Raw genomic sequence first — 9,995 nt, 5'->3', positions numbered from 1 at the left:
GTATCTGTTTTCTTCTCCTAACAGTCTACAGTATCTTGAACACTCTTCTGCAACACAACTCAAAAGCATTGATCCTTCATCTATCATCCTTGGTTATTGTCCAGCTGTCAGATGCACAGCAAGTAACTATGAAGATATGGCCTGAATCAGGCACATCTTAATCTCTGGACTGACATCATTGCTTTTCAGTACTTTAGAGAGGTCTCTTAAAGGAGACTTTCCCAATGCAATTTGTGTTTTGGTTTTCTCACTCCTGGTGCCAAGAGTGTTGATTATGGAACCAAGGAAGCTGAAATTCTCAACAGCCTTAGTCTTTTCTCCATCCTTCATTAAGCTGCTTGGCCCAATGGTAAGAACCTTTGTTTTCTTGAAGTTGAGCTTCAATCCATATTAATGATTACAGTCATTGATCTTCTGCAGCAAATGCCTGATATCTTATTCAGTTTCAACAAGCAAGGTTATGTCATCTGCATAACACAGGTTGTTGATAAGTCTTCCTTCAATCCTGATGACACATTCCTCCTACTAAAATCCAGCCTCCTGAATGATCTGTTCTGCAGGTAGATTGAAAAGATATTGGAAAAGGATGCATCCCTAATGCACATCTTTCCTAATCCTGAACCATGCAGTGTTTCCCTGCTCTGTTCTGACTACTGCTTTCTGATCCAAGTATAGATTTCATATGAGCACAATTAAGTGTTCTGGGATCTCTATTCTTCTCAAGATTCGCCACAATTTATTGTGATCCACACAATCAAATGCCTTTGCATAATCAATTAAACACAGAAATACATTCCATTAGTAGAGAAATGAGACTGGAGATAGAATTATAGAATTCTGTACAATCAATGATAAATTCATTGCCAATACTTTCTGTAAGAAGCATAAGCACAGACTATATACATGGATCTCACTTGACGGTATCAATAGGAATCAGATCGATTACATTTTTGAAAAGAATCATTGGAGCAGCTTAATATTTGTTCTGAAAACCAGGCCAGATTTTGATTGTGGAACAGACCATCACCTGCTCATACGTAAATTAAAGCTGGAGCTAAAGAATGTTAAATCAAATCATAGGAACCAAATTTGACCTTGAGTCTATCTGACCTGAATTTCAAAATCATCTCAGGAATGGTTTGAGGCCATGAACACTAATGAGCGAAGACCTTTGAGCTATGGGAGGATATCAAGAATATCATCCATGAAAAATGCAAATGATCATTATGAAGACAGAGGAGGAAGACAGGGTCAAGATGGATGTCAGAAGAGACACTGAATATTGTGCTAGAATGCTGAGAAGCCAAAGCAAAAGGAAGAAGTCAAGAAGTAAATGGGGGAAAAAGGAGGGAGGATGAAGTAGTAAAGAAGCTGAATGGAAGATTTCAAGGGTAACACAGAAAGACAAAGCAAAGTATTACAGTGAATTGTGCCAAGAGCTAGAGTCAGAAAATCAAATAGATTAAACTTGCTTGGCATTTTTTAAGCTGAAGGAACTGAAGAACAAATTCAAGGCTTGAGTTGCAATACTTAAGGATGCTTTGGGCAGAATATAAAATGATGCAGGAAGCATTAAAAGATGGAAGGAGTATACAGAATCACTGAACCAAAAAGAATCGACTGACAGACTAATTTTATGAAACAACATATGCGCAAAGAGCTGGTTGTGATGAAGGACGAAATTCAAGCTGTTCTGAAAGAATTGGCAAAAACAAAGCCCTTGGAATAGACAGCATACCAAGTGACATATTTCAACAAATAGACTCTGCCCTCGACACACTCATCAAGTTGTGCCAAGAAATTTGGAGGACAACCAGCTGGCCAAATTACTGGAAGAGACCCATATTTGTTCCCATTCCAAATAAAAGTGACCTGAGTGCAAACATTATCAAATAATATCATTCAAGCAAGATTCTGCTGAAAAATTACCCAAAACCAAGTGGAACAGCATGTGCAGGCTGGGTTTAGAACAGGTTGTGGCGCCAGGAGTACTATAATTAATGTTAGATGTATCTTTAATGAAAGCAGAGAGTGCTAGAGGAATATGTTCAGGATCCGTCTTCAAGGAGCAACCTGGTTTCATCCTCTCCATTGACTATGCAAAGAAATTTTTGTGGATCACAACAAAATTGTGATTAACTCCTAAGAAAAATGAGTATCCCAGACCACTTGACAGTGTTTATGTGAAACCTATGCTTAGACCAGAAAGCAGTAGTCAGAACAGAGCAAGGAAACTCTGCAAGGATCAAAATTGGGAAGGATGTATGCCAGGGATGCAACCAATCTCCATATCTTTTCAATCTATATGATGAACAGATCATTTGGGAGGCTGGGCTCCATTAGGAGGAACGTGGCATCAGGATTGGAGGAAGACTTATTAACAATGTGTGTTATGCAGATGACACAACTTTGCTTGTGGAAACTGAAGAGGAACTGAAGCAATTGCTGCAGAAGGCCAAAGACTGCAGACTTCAATATGGATTGAAGCTAACATCAAGAAAACAGATTCTCAGATTGGCACCGTCATGACAATGAAGAGACTGAAATTGTTAACAGCTTCAGTTTGCTTGGCTTCACAATCATCACTCTTAGTACCAGCAGCCAGGAAATAGAAAAGACAAATTGCATCAGAAATCTGGATAGTGACTAGAGATGATTGAAGGAGTATTGATGCCTTTTAGCTGTGTTGCTGGAGAAGAATATTGAATATATCATAGATTGCTAGAAGAATGAATATGTTCATGTTGGAGAACATGAAACCAGGCTGCTCTTTGAAGGAAAGGATTCTGAAGCCCTGTTTGACATGCTTAGGGCACGTTTCAAGGGGGGACAAGTCCTTAGAGAGGGACTTACGGAGGTAGAGGGACAACGCAAGAGAGGAAGACTCTGGACGAGATGGATTGATCAGTGACTGGGGTAACAGTAGTAAATGTGTCAGAGACAATAATGTTGGCTCAGTATACAGGAGGGTTCAGATCTGTTGTATATAGTGGCTATGAGTTGCAAGTGACTAGATAGCACACAATAACAAAAACAGCATTTTTTGGTACATAGATGTTGTTCAAGGTTATATCTTCTTGATCTACTGTGCCTTAATCATTATATAGTGCCCTTCCTTATTTTTTATGGTGGTTTTCATCCTGAAGTCTATGTTATCAGAGATTAATATTTCCCCTCCTGCTTTTTTGTGGATGTCATTGGTTTCGTTTATATTTTTCCAGCCTTTGACTTTGAGTCTATCTATGTTTCTGTTTCTTAGATATGGCTCTTCTAGAAAACATATTGATGGGCTTTTTAAAAATCCATTCTGCTTCCCTTTTTCTCTTAATTGGTGTATTTAGTCCATTCACATTTAGTGTGATTATTGATACTACAACAACAACAGAAAGGCTGTAACCTTTCTATCTCGTGATAATTTTTTAAGTTCTTTTACTTCTTTATCTATAGTTGCAATTCTTCCATCGTTTGCATTTTCTTCCATAGTTGTGCAAATTCCTCCTCATCAATGTATTTCTTCTGGCTCCTTGTCTCTGGTGTGTTTGCTTTCTTAGTGATTTCCATTGTTTATTCCATCATTTGCGCCTTCTTCCATAGCTGGTTAAGTAACTCCTCATCCATGTATTTCTTCTGGTTCTGTGCCTTTAGGATTCCCTTTATTTATGGCTTTCATTACTTCTTCCATCATTTGTACTTTTTTTCCATAGCTGTTCAAATGTCTCCATATCAACATATATCATCTGCCTTCTTGACCCTTGAGTAGTCATTTGGTCTTCTATATTCTCTGCTTTTTCTGAGAAGTCTTAATTTGTTTTTACACAGTGTTTGAAACTGCCTGCTACTTTCTTGACATTATGTGAAAATTTTCTTGATATGTGTTATGCTGTTTCTATTGTATCTGAGTAAGTTGTCAGTGGTTCTTATCTTTATGATGTTATTGATTTGTTGCTAGTATGATATGTTCAATTTATGGGATGAGCCACTCACTCTATTGAAAGTCCTTTCTGGCAAAATTTGCCTTTGCTAAAGTCCTTCAGGTTCACTCTGGTCTGCATTGCAACACTACAGGAGTCTTGCCTTACTGTACCCCCTCTCCTAAACTCTATTGTCCTCCTTAGTCTATGTAGTGAGTAAGCGGTGCAAGACCAGGTGCTCCACTGGAGCAGTTTCTTTCCAGGGGGTTTCAAGTCAGCTCTCTTTCTTGCAGCTCAATATGCCTGTTGAGAAAGCTGAGAAAATCTTGTGCCTGCCTGTAGCTCTTTTGTCAAGTTTAGCACCTGAGACAGCTCTGCAGCATGGGAGGAAGGATCCCCAAATGGAGGGAGTTTGTCCAAGGGAAGTTTTAGCCCTCTTCATCCTAACAAGCACCCAAAGTGCCAGCTCTGGGGAGGAGGGTCTTACCTGACCAAGCTGTCTTTCTTTAAGCTTAATGTCTTTCTTTGTCTCTAGAGTAGTATGAGGTCAAGGGTGCTAATTTAAGCTGTTTGAGTACAGGGGCTTCTCAAGTCAGCTTTCCCTCTTGCAGAAAGCTGAGAAAATCCTTCCCCTACTTGTAGCTTTGTGTCTCAAACTCTCTAGCCCTATTGGCTCCTGAGATGGCCCTGCAGCCAAGGAGGCAAAGATCTACAAATGGGGGGACCTTGTTCAAGGGAGGTTTCAGTCCCCTTTCTCCCCACAAGCACCCAAAAGTGTTGGCTGTGGGGGAAAGTGTCTCATCTAATTAAACCTTATCTTCTGAAGTCTATTTCTGTGTTTGATAGTTTTTCATTTTACTTTTAGATCATTGATCTACCTTCAGTTTTTGTATGTAGTATGAGGGTATAGACTTTGTTTCAATTTTCTGCAGACTGTTATGTACCCTTAAGTTAGAATTGGTGACATTCCAGTAGGTTTTCGGAGGTAGTCAATTTCAGGGAAGGATTTGTCCCTCTTTCTTCTGTGGAGTACCTAGTGGATTTGAATTGTGTGCTTTTTGTGTGGCATTGCAACTCATTAAAGTAATTGTTGTTTTCCGTTTCATGGATTTTTGACTCCTCATTAGAGGTCAATTGTGTGTAGGTGTATGGATTGATTCCATTTGTCCATGAATCTATCACTGTACCAGTACCATGCTGTACCATTCTGGAAATAACCTTCTGCAAATCTTTGAAGAATGTTGAACTGGTATTGCATTAAACCTGTAGATTTCTTTTAGTCAAATTGTAATTTTCACAATATTAAATCTTCATTTCCGTGCTTGCAGTGACCTAGTGGTAAGAAGTTGTACTACCAAATCAAAGGCAGGCTGTTTGAATCCACTAGCTGCTTCAAGGAAGAAATATGGGCAATCTCTTGCCATATAAAAGTTGCTATGTATCATTTCAACTCTTTGATTCATAACAGCAACAACAACCACGAGCATGGTATATTCATCCACTTATCTAGGTTGCTTTTAGTTTCTTATGGCAGTGTTCTGTAATCTAATTTACATGGGATCTTTTGCTATTGTTAGATTATTTCCTTAAGAATTTAATCTTATGGATTTTGTTTGTCATTGGAATTATTTTATTTCCTTTTAAGTGTTCTTTCTGTTTCTGTACAGAGATTCCACTGATTTTTGTGTGTTGGTCATATATTCTTCCACTTTGCTAAACTGGTCAAGCAGATCCAACCATTTTGATGCTGATTTTATGCAATATTTTTATGTATGATATCATATCATCTGCAAATAGATATTGTTTTACTTCCTTTTTACCAATTTGAATGCCTCTTCTTTCCTTTTACGACCATAGCTGAAGTAGGCTGGTTCTTGGCTAAAAACAGAAGATACTGGAAAACATTTTATTGACTACACTGGAAAAGTTTTATTGACTACACAAAGGCATTTGACTATGTGGACCATAACAAATTATAGATAGCATTGAGAATATATGGAGTTCTAAATAATTTACTTGTACTTATGCAAAACCTATTGCTAGACCAAGAAGTTGACGTCCAGACAGAACAAGGGAACATTGCCTGCTTCAAAATCAGAAAAAGTGTAAGTTAGTGTTGCATCCTTTCTCCATGCCTATTCAATATGCATGTTGAGCAAAGCATTTGAGAAGCTGGATTATATAAAGTACAATATGGCTTCAAGACTCATAAATACCTGCTCTAAGCAGATGATGCCTTTGCTTCCTGGAAGCGAAGAGGACTTGAAGTACTTACTGCAGAAGATCAAAAACTACAATTTTCAATATAGACTGCATCTCAACATCAAGAAAGAAAAAATCCTTATCAACAGGCCAATAGACAACACTGTGATAGATGGAGAAAAGATTAAAATGGTCAAATATTTAATTTTACTTGAACTTAAAATCAACACCATGTTAACAGTGTCAAAGAATCAAAAGATGTGTTCACTGGGAAAATATTCTATCAAAAATAAAAAAGATGAACTCCAAAGTTCTAAAATGCAAAGATGTCAATTTGAAGACAATGTGATCCTAGCCAAGGTATTTTCAATTTCCATAAGAGGTGGGTTGAACCTGAAGGCACAGAGGAGTCCTACTCACTCAGATGGAAGATCATTGTGATGGTTGTCAGCACAGGGGAAAGATGAGGTCATTCTTCTTGTCTTTTTGATGTAGGCCCAAAGCTGGTAGGTTACCATTGACGAGTCCTGAGAGTCCAAGTGCATCCTAGGGTTTGTTGTATATGCCTCAAGATGGAACTGAATCATAGCTGTCCCTCTCGGGAGTTTTCAGAGTCACTAAATCTTACAAAGTAGATTACCCATCCTTTTACTGCAGAGCAGCTGTTGGATTTTAATCATGTGCCTTTGAGATTGTAGCACAGCTTCTTACCACCAAGGCACTTGAGCTCCCTTCATGAGGGATGTTGTTGTATATTACCAAAGTGGAACTGACCCATAACTGACCCTCTGGTAGGTTTTTACAAACAGTAAATCACATAGGAGGAGATTGTCCTTCTTTCTAAGCCAGTAAGCTACCAGTGCTCCCTTTCTAGGTGGTTGTTTCTTGTTGTTGTTATTTTCTATCCAATTGAAGTACAATTTAAAGTGACCCTATGAATAACCCTATGAAGTACACTTCATAGTGAACCTTGTGCCATCCTCATCATCTCTGTCACACTTGAGCCCATTGCCACAGTCCCTGTCGACCCATCTTACTCTCCATTTTTCCCAAACATGATGTTCCCCTCCAAGAAATAACCTCTCCTAACAAAATAGCCAAAGTATGAGACATCAAACTCTTGTCATCTTTGCCTCCAAGGAGCACTCAGGGTGTATTTTTTCAGAACTTCCCCCCCGCTTTTGGCAGACCTTGGGATACTCAGTATTGGGTACACAATATACTGCTTCAGCTGTATCTTCAATCTGGTTTCCCCTCTGGGTTCTTCCCTCTATATGTGAGTTCTTCCCTAAATATGTGTCTGATTTTGCTTTTAATCATTTACCCCACATTTCAGGGCACTATGATTATCATCTGTAGCTGTATTTCTTTATTTTTGATGTCTTTTCTGGAAAGAGATCTGCTTCCTGGTCTATCTAGTCTTGCATTCCACCAGAAGTCTCCATAAGGCTGTGAGGGGTTGACATGCCAGAAGTAGACGAGCAGCCCTTTCTTATGAGGTGGCTCTGAGTAGACTAGAAACACTAGCCTGTCAGCAGCTGATTCCACCTAGTTAGTACCATCTGAACCACTTTAAGAAAGAAGAGTGCAACTAATAAAAAATAAAATTATTTCCTTGACTAAAAGAAAATGGAAGTTATTATTTAGATCAATCTATGTACTTAGTTTATACTAGACAGTATGTTATTATTGTTGTTGTGTACAATTGAGTTGGAACCAACCCATAGCTGACCCTCTTATGGGTTTTCAGAGGCAGTTAATTACATGGGAGGAGATTGCCTATCTTTCTCCCCCAGAGCAGCTGGTGGTTTCAAACCATGTGCCTTCAGGATTGCAGTGTAGCAGTATAATAATCATAAAAATCTTCTAAGACTAAAAGTAGTTGCTATAGTGTACCTTTCAGTCATAACTGACAGCAGGTTTTAAGAGGCAGGAAATAAAAAAATGTATAGCGATGGGAAAGGCTGCTGTTGGGGACCTCTCTAAAGTACTCAAGAGCATTGGAGGAGATTGTCCATCCTTCTCCATGGCCTGAACCGCATGCCTTCAGTATTGCAGTGCAGCTTTTTGTCACTAGGCCACCAAAGTTCCTTTAGAATAAAAACAATCAAATAAAATAATGAATAAAAAAGTACATGTAATATTATCTTTCTAACATTTATTTATATATATATATATTTATGTGTGTGTGTGTGTATTTGTGCCATAGAGTTGGAACCAATTCATAGCTAGCCCTCCAGTATGTTTTCAGAGCTATAAATTGCATGGGAGGAAATTGCCCATTAGCAGCTGTTGTATTTGAACCAAATGACTAAGAATTAGTAGTAAAATTTCTTTACCACTACGCTATTAGAGCTCTGCCTAGTGCTAAAGAAATTGCACTACCAATGCCCTTGAGTTGCTTGCAACTCATAGGAACCCTGTGTTCTATCCTGTGCCAATCTTACTGTTTCTTGCATACTTACCCCTATTACCCTAGTCACTGAGTCACTCCATCTCATTGAGGGTCTTCTTTTCATGCGCTGTCCATCCACCCACCAAAGCAGTCCTCTCCAAGGACTGGTCCCTCCTTGCAACAAACATGTTCAGAGTTTGTCAGATTCACTATGAGTAAAAGATGGTCAATCTCCTCATGTGATAAAAAATTTATATATGTTGTTATCAGAAACTGTTGAGTCCACTCTGACAGCAAGCTTATGAGCAATGAATCTTAACCCTGTCCTACCTTATACCATCCTCACCATCCTTGATGTACTTGAGCCCATAGCTAGTCACTGTGTTGATGCATCGTTTTGAGAGTCTCCCTTTCTTTCAGTGACCCTTCACCATTCCAAGTATGATGTCTTTTCCCAAGGACACGCCCTTCTTAACAGCATACTCAGGACCACTCTTGCTGCACATTTTCCAAGACATATCTGTTTGTTCTTTTGGCAGTCCATGAGGTGCTCAGTATTCTCCAAAGCCACAGACCAAAGGTATCAATTGTTCTTTTGTCATATTTCATTGCCAAACTTTCAGAAATATAAAGTGACTGAAAATATTATGGTTTGAATTAGCCTACATATATCTATATAGATGGAACTCTAGTGGCCTAGTGACACATATGTAGTACATATGTGGTGTACATATATAGATTACACACACACACACACACATATAATCTAAAGATATAAACACATTATATATATACATACATATATATGTATATATATATATATTTTATTGCTGTCAAGCTGAGCATGACTCAAAGTGAGCCTATGAACAAAAGACTTAAAGTTTTTCTATAATTATTGTCATTTCTCTAAATTCATAGAGTTTCCAGAGACATGTTGCTTAGGAAGTAGATGCCACTCCTGCTTCCAAACATATCTTAATCTGTGAGCTCCACCAAACACCATCCTCTATGGGTACCCACTATGGCATTAAGCACCCCAGTGGCACAGAGTTCAGCATCACAGTCACTCCAGGTTACCTAAATAAAACAAATTGCCAGACTAGTGCTGTACCACAGAGAATGTTTCCCTAAATTACAATTATACTAGGCCCCAGGAGTTAACAGCATACTAATTGATTTATTTCAACAAACAGACGCTGCCCTGGATGTGCTCACTAAATTATGCCAGGAAATCTGGAGGACAGCCAGCTGGCTGACTGACTGGAAGAGATCGATATTTATTCCCATTCCAAAGAAAGACGACGCAACAGAGTGTGGACATTCTCAAACAATATCGTTGATATCACATGCAAACAAGATTCTGCTGAAAATTTTCCAAAAACGTTTGGAACAATATGTCAACAGAGAACTGCCAGATGTGCAGGCTAGATTTAGACGAGGTCGTGGTACTAGGGATATTATAGCTAATGTTAGATGGATCTTGGCAG

The sequence above is a fragment of the Elephantulus edwardii genome, unplaced genomic scaffold (assembly GCF_000299155.1).
Source record: "Elephantulus edwardii isolate Elephantulus edwardi_28Jun2011 unplaced genomic scaffold, EleEdw1.0 scaffold00090, whole genome shotgun sequence".
NCBI classification, from domain to species: domain Eukaryota; kingdom Metazoa; phylum Chordata; class Mammalia; order Macroscelidea; family Macroscelididae; genus Elephantulus; species Elephantulus edwardii.
This window is presented reverse-complemented; position numbering follows the sequence as displayed.